General features: G+C 32.2%; 1 long non-coding RNA gene across 3 annotated transcripts; it reads right to left on the reverse strand.

The window, feature by feature from the left end:
• Nucleotides 1–2,498: 2,498 nt before the first annotated feature.
• On the reverse strand, nt 2,499–6,374 carry LOC145091635 (uncharacterized). 3 transcript variants are annotated; one of them, XR_013702243.1, is made up of 3 exons: nt 4,785–6,374; nt 3,979–4,589; nt 2,499–3,770 (listed from the first exon to the last, which is right to left on the reverse strand). It is a non-coding gene; the product is annotated as an uncharacterized LOC145091635 (long non-coding RNA). The 3 variants fall into 3 exon arrangements; XR_013702242.1 differs by having other exon boundaries at nt 2,501–3,770; nt 3,979–4,960; nt 5,056–6,372; XR_013702241.1 differs by having other exon boundaries at nt 2,502–3,770; nt 3,979–5,391; nt 5,479–6,371.
• Between the last annotated feature and the right edge of the window lie 684 nt (nt 6,375–7,058).

Here is a 7,058-nt window from a genome sequence, read left to right on the forward strand (position 1 = left end):
GATGTAACTCCAATATTCCATATCCCATATCCCAACATAGAATTATGCATTTTAGTTGAACTCCCACCAAATCCCAATTTCCTATTGATGTGGACACCCTACATAAAAAGAAAAAAGAAAAAACAAACATGAAAACATAAACAAATCTTATAAGTTATCAAAAAATGAACTAAAAGGGGAAAGAATGTGATGAACAAATACATGTGGTAAGGGAAGTCGGAAGCACAGACGGAAATCTGAAACTTAACTCCAATTCAGAAAACAATCATCAAATTTCAAGAATCATAATTGATGAGGATATTATGCAAACATCGACAACTAACAAAAAAAACATAGAGTGATGATATGCAGACTATGCAAAAATTAGAAGAAATTTCCACTTCGATTTCACAATGTAAAAATTAGAAAGACTAATGATTTGTAGACCAAGCAAAAATCAGAAGTGAGGATTCGAAAAAAAGTTAAGTCGTTGACCACATAGATTTCATAAATCAGAACAAATTACACTAATATAAGTAGATAATTCAACAAGATTGAGCAAAATAAATCAATACTTACTGGGGATTCGTTGAATGTGGTGGTAAACGCTTCGATTAGGTTTCAGACATCAAGATGGAAGCAACAACATTCGATCTAGTGTTATTGGAGAGAAAGCACACGACGGTGTAAAGCTTCAAAGTGGAGGCGATAATGGTGGGTGAGAAATTTGAAGAAATCTACAAACCTATGTGGAGAGTTTGTATTTCAAAGCTTGAATTCACATGAGAAATTAAGGGAGGCGTTTAGGATTTATTGGGATGAAGGTAGACCACAGGAAACGGTGGTCGACACTGGGTCATATTTGACTCATTCAATTTGAAGATAAGTTTAGAAGACCTATTCAAAATCTGTCTTTGACCGGATAAGATTTATTATTCTCATATTTAACCCATTCAATTTGAAGATAAGCTTAGAAGACCTATTCAAAATTTGTCTTTGACTGGATAAGATTTATTATTCTCCGATGCATAAAATTGTTGTATATGATGCTTAAAAGGTTATACCTTTTTAAATTCAGCAAAATCTAGTAAATGCTTTTTAAGGTACTAACCATTTACCCGCGCTAAGCGACGGGTGCGAGTAATTTCTTTCGCAAATTAGTTTTTAAAGACTTAGTTTCACGCAAATACCTTACTACATCTAAACGATTATCGATAAGAATAATGTTAGTATAAATGAAATTAATAAGAATAAAAAATGAAAAGTTAGGATTCTTTACAAATTTATATAAACAAATGATTGGTTGTGTATTATTAAGAGAGTGAGAGAAGGTAGGAGCACAGGTGGTAGACGAGAGTCTTACTGTGAGTGGTTTCTGCTATTTGATGGTAGAAAGGAGAAAAAGTATATGAGATAAAATTCGATGCTTTATAAGTTGGAAAATACGTCATTAGAAATTCGAAGAGTAGTCATATACGTGTGATAAGAATTGGTCTTCACATTGGAAATTTAAATTTTAAATTTCATATCATCTCCTCTGTTTGAACCTTATCTGTGATGTTGAATTAGTCAATTGTTAGCTCAATATATTTGCACTTCATGTTTTCTTAATCATAAACATTTAAAATTTTGTGAGTAGTCATATATACTCATAGGGGATAAGGATTAGTCATCACATTTGAATTTTTAAATTTTAAATCTCATTTCCTTATCAGTAGCTTAATTTCTTAATTTCTGGTAACATGTCTGATAGATAGTAAAATTTATGGATTGTTGAACTGTATTTTAATTTTTATTTGCAAAAAAAAAAATCATGCCTTTATTTTTTAGGAAGGAGAAGATCTCGTCAGTTATAAACAAGGTTACAATTAGAGAATTTAAATTAAAATGTATGGTTATTTCCCTAATTTTAAGAAGGAAACGTCTTTCTTTTTTTAATTACAAGGAAAACACTATTTCTAAAAATCATGCCTTTAATTTCCAAAACAGATCATGACTTTATTTTAATTTTCAATCTTAATTTTGCTTAAAAATGTATTTTGTAGGCATCCTTCTTTCTATTATTTTTTGTGAAAGAAACATAGTTCAAGAATTAAATCTTATTCCTTTTAATAGCCGATTTCTTTTAAACAAAAAACCCATTCTTAACAGAATTCAAATTCTTATTCTTGCGAGGATGAAAATAGAATACTTTGAGAACATAAAACTCTAAATTTCTGAAATTCTCATTCTTATCGTATCAGTTCATTTTTTGTTGCTTTATTTAAAAAAAAAAATCATTATTAATTACAACCTATGATTCTCTCTCAATCCAATGCCCCATAATTTGTTAAACATTGACACAATACTTACAATCCACATTTGGGTTTTGAAGCAACATCAGAATAGCAGGTTGAAATTTCCCACTTCAAGGACAAATCAAAAGCAGGGGCAAGGGCAGTTATGTCCAAAACCAACATGCTCTCCAGCATCAAGGGTGTGAACAACTAGACCAACAGCATACTCTACAACATCAAGGACAAATATGTCTAAAAACAGTTAAACAAATGATAGGAAAGCAAAAAAAAAATTCATTCACATCCAAAGCCAATACAGTCAAACAAATGACAAGAAAGCATAAATTTGTTTATCGGAACCATATTTGATAGATTTAATAAGGGAGCTGATTTTTCCACAGCCTTTATTTATCTTTCCACTGAAAAATTAATGTATTGGACAATTATGCCCTCCTTTAATTATCGAAAATAGAGAAAGATATTTTCAAAGGAAATGCAGGGCTCTCCTTCCTGAAATCTTCTCCAAGAATCCCCCTTCACTCCCATTACTAATGCATCTCGCCTTCATCAAATTCGAAATTGAATCCCGTCCTCATGTGCTTCCTTCAATGATATCATTCTAAGTTCTTGATCTTTAACCGTTAATGATCTCTTATCTTCTCATTACCCAAATAAAATTCAAGTAAATTCATCTCCATTTTAATTTCGTTTTCCACATCTATCCAAAACCTTATTGCAATTTGCAGAGAAAAAAGTGGAATCAGAGGTAAAATCGACAAAAATGAGAACTTGAACAAGTTAAATGGAACTAAAGTTTGCTTTTCAAATGTTACAAAGTTGTGTGGTTTCAATCAACATTGTTGTATATTGTCTCGCTATTCGATCGGGAGGTGTTAAAGATTCATGGAAAACTGATTGCCAGGCCACTAAGAACAACCTTTTAGTTGGTAGGAATTTTGGGGTTAAACACTTTGTTGTATTATCTGCAATCTGTGTGCAAAAAACCCTTCCCAACCCGGCAAGCAATTAACGAGCCAGATTTTGCCTTTAGTAGTGAAAGATTCCTACCCATAGGTTGAAGTTCGTCGTCTCTGACCTTCTCAATTCGTTTTCGAGATGCATTTGCATATCCTTGTTTTCTGGAGTACAAATTGTTGACTTTTTCTTCAATTCTATGCTTGTTGCTACATTTTCACCGCTTAATTGGGAAGATTTTTCAATCATATAGCTTCTTAATACCATTAAGAGCCTAAAAAATGTCGAAATCATCGATAATAACTTAAAAACACAAAAGATTGAGGTTTTATGATTCAACGATCTGTTATCATATTTTAACTTCATCGTAAAGTTTTTTCTCCCAGGTGTATAACCTCCCTAACGTTGATAAATGGCTGCCGGATTCCATTCCTCCGGTCTCCTCGAAGATATCACTGCTACTTGCTACTATTGATTCTCGTCCATGTCGATATATTAGTTCTTTGACTTTTTTGTGGTTCTTGCCTTTCTTCAATATCTCTAAATTAAAATTGTCATTACATTAATTATTCAGTGGATGGATAAAAAACTTATGTGGAAGAATCAGCCCTCATTTAATAACGTACAATGCTATCATTTGAAAATGACTGAACCAATTTAAACCAGCTAGCTAAGCAGTAATAGAAGTAATTTATTACTTTGAACCAATAAATGTAAATCTTAAACTCTTAGTTGTATAAAAACTCACCATTTATGTAAGAGTCGTCTAAGGTCTGTCGATTTTCTTTCATCATCAAATCAGAATCCTCCTTGGGTCGCTTAAGTTAGGATTTTGCTGCATTTTCATGGCCATATACATATACACATATACAGTCACACACAATATTAACACAAACATTTAGCATAAACAGTATATCAGCAATAATAAGAACTACCATTTGATAAATAATAAGATAAACATTAAATAACCAATATTCATTATTTCACAACTAAAGGATTTGAATGCAAGTTAGAATCAACTTAGCTACCCCGAAATAAGGTAAAACATTTGATAAAGTTACATTTACCAATCGATTCAAGGTTGTTTTCTTTTAATAATTAGCAACCAAAGTATTGGTTAAAGACTAAATGTACAACTTTAACAACTAAGAATCTATCTCTTCGAAAAAATGTACAACATCCATCAATAGCCTGAATACTTCCATTATAAACCTAAAATTGCAATTCAATTTTCTTAAACAAGAATTCTCAACATTTTTTATACAATAAAGGTTAATAAAGTCAATTAAACAAACATCAGCAGTAAACCCGTTAACATTACCCACCAATTAAGAACATAGAAGCTCTCTTACAGCGACTCTGAAAAAAAAAACAAATGTAATCGAGGTCAAAAACCCAAATTTCGACATCTTTCTTTTCCTCCTTGCGAAAAACAAAAAAAAAGTAGCAAATTAAAGAGAATATAAGAAGTCCATTAAAGGTAAATAGCCACAAACATAGACAATTCAGAGAGTTAAAGAGACACCGGTAAACAATGTGATAGGATTATGTTACCTGGATCAATAAAAGGAGAAGATGATGGCGATTTCCAGATCTACAACCAACATCTGGTTAAAAAAAATACCCACCAAATGAAGTGGTGAATCTTGATTTGTCGTGTTCTTTGTTGGGATCATTTGTAATTTCGAAAATGGAAATAGAAACAAAATTCTCTTGTCACTTGCTCTTACCTGCATAATGAGTACATTATGTAAATAAACCATACAGAATTGTCATTTTGAAGTATAAATATGACACAATAAAAATGGCCTTTGACAATAACAACCTAATGTTTGCTTGTTTCATTATTCCACATCCAATCTTTAACACCTACTCTTTACTTACTCCCTGATTCTTCATAAATATCAAAAACTTATAAGAAAAACTCAAAAAAAAAGTAGCCAAAGTAGTGATATCAAACCGAGATTTAAGAATTTTAACTAAAAATGAAAAAAGGAAATAAATATCTAATGTTGGATCGAAACCGGCATGTTTTTTATCTCAAGAAAAGAGATAGAATAAGGCTTTCTAGCCATAGAGATGGTTTGCTCCTTTACCCCAAACCTCCGTTCAACTTCTAAGCTCTCAACGTGAAGAAGGCTTTATAGCCAGCCCCTACAAACTGCCACGAAGACGGTAACTCACATATGAGCGTAGATCTAAATTCACAAAATCGACAGACACACATGAGATAGATAGATAGAGAAACCTTGGTAAGGGCTTAGAAACGGACCATCGTCGGTACACCGGGCCTCGATCAGTCGTCCGTCTATGTGTTCGTTGGTAACGAAAGTAGTGACGAACAAAAATGTGGTTGGTGATTCGTGGTGACGGCCGTGAGGAGGGTTGCTTTTGGTGGTGTTTGGATACAAATGGAAAAAACGACACATACCTACAGTAATTCAGCATTAGGTTTTAGAACAGAGACATCTCAAATCATGAGATTGAGTATTTTGATTGGGAAGAAAGATTGTATGCGAGGAAGTGAGAAGCATCAAGTATCAAGAAGTTATCTTGAGTTAGTTAAAAGAAAATAGGATCTTGTAGAGGTCTTCGGAAAAAATTACTTCTGACTGGGAGTCAGAAGTGAATTGGAGACAGTGGGAGAATGTTTGTGTTAGGGCTTTTTTGTAGAATGCTTTTCGCCATCGTTTGAGAGGAGCAACGATAAAAAATGAAAGAGACACAGAGGGCAGCACCGATTTCAAGCAGTGAGTGATGAAGCCAATGTTGATTTGGGGTATTTTAGAGAGAAACGAAGGGCGACAATGGTGAAGCCACAATCTTTATTTGATGGTGTGTTCGTGGTAAAAGGTGTTTGATTGCGGTGATTAATATTCTGGAGGTTGTGAGTCGTGTTTGAATCAAGTATGATTTAATGTTGAAAGAAAGAGATCCATTGATGTAGAGAGGAAGAAACAGAGCGGAGTGCTGCTTGATGATGTTTGAGATTAGGTTTTCTAAAGCAAAGACGTGAAAGTAGTTGACAACCCAGTTCTTCATGAGTGAGGAGGAGAAGGGTGGAGAAGGTTCATGTTGGGGATGAATGGTTTGTGGTATTGATGCCGAGTATAAGAGATTAGAGATGGCAGGCCACAATCTACAGTTATCAGCCGAGATATCAGGATTCAACATTGACTCGGCAGGTGAAGATAGGAGTCAACATTGACTCAACATTCGAGATCTTAGAATATTAGGTTTGGTTTGTTGACTTTTTCAATGGTTGAACTTAGATATTAGATATGGTATTTCTGCCATGCATAAAATTTTAAAATTCAACAAAATCTTGTAAATGCTTTTTTAAAGTATATATATATATATATTTGTTTTTTTAAAAAGCAATTTTTATCGAAAAATTATTTTAAATATATTAAAATACATAATTTTTTATTCTTTATAAATAGACATCCATATTCCATATTGATATAATATTAAGATAAAATAATTTTTTTATAGTTTTGACTATCGTTATTCATAAATGAACAAAAATTCATCGGATTTTTATTAGAATGCATTCGTTATTCACTTATAAATAAAACGTATGCTTATATTTTTTACAGTTTAGGTATTATTCATATATGAATATAATAAGAAATAAATTTTTCTTACCTAAATTATAGTTTTTACATCATTTTTTGTCACATGTTATATTCATATTAAATAAAACGTGTATTAGCTCTCGTCATATGTTATATTCATATATGAATAAAGTATTTATCATATCTTTGTTACGGTTCATTTGTTATTTATATGAATAAGTAGTATGTTACTAAAAAAAGAAGTGTTTAG

The sequence above is a fragment of the Lactuca serriola genome, chromosome 3, assembly GCF_051521515.1.
Source record: "Lactuca serriola cultivar US96UC23 chromosome 3, Lser_US96UC23_V15, whole genome shotgun sequence".
In the NCBI taxonomy this organism is placed as follows: domain Eukaryota; kingdom Viridiplantae; phylum Streptophyta; class Magnoliopsida; order Asterales; family Asteraceae; genus Lactuca; species Lactuca serriola.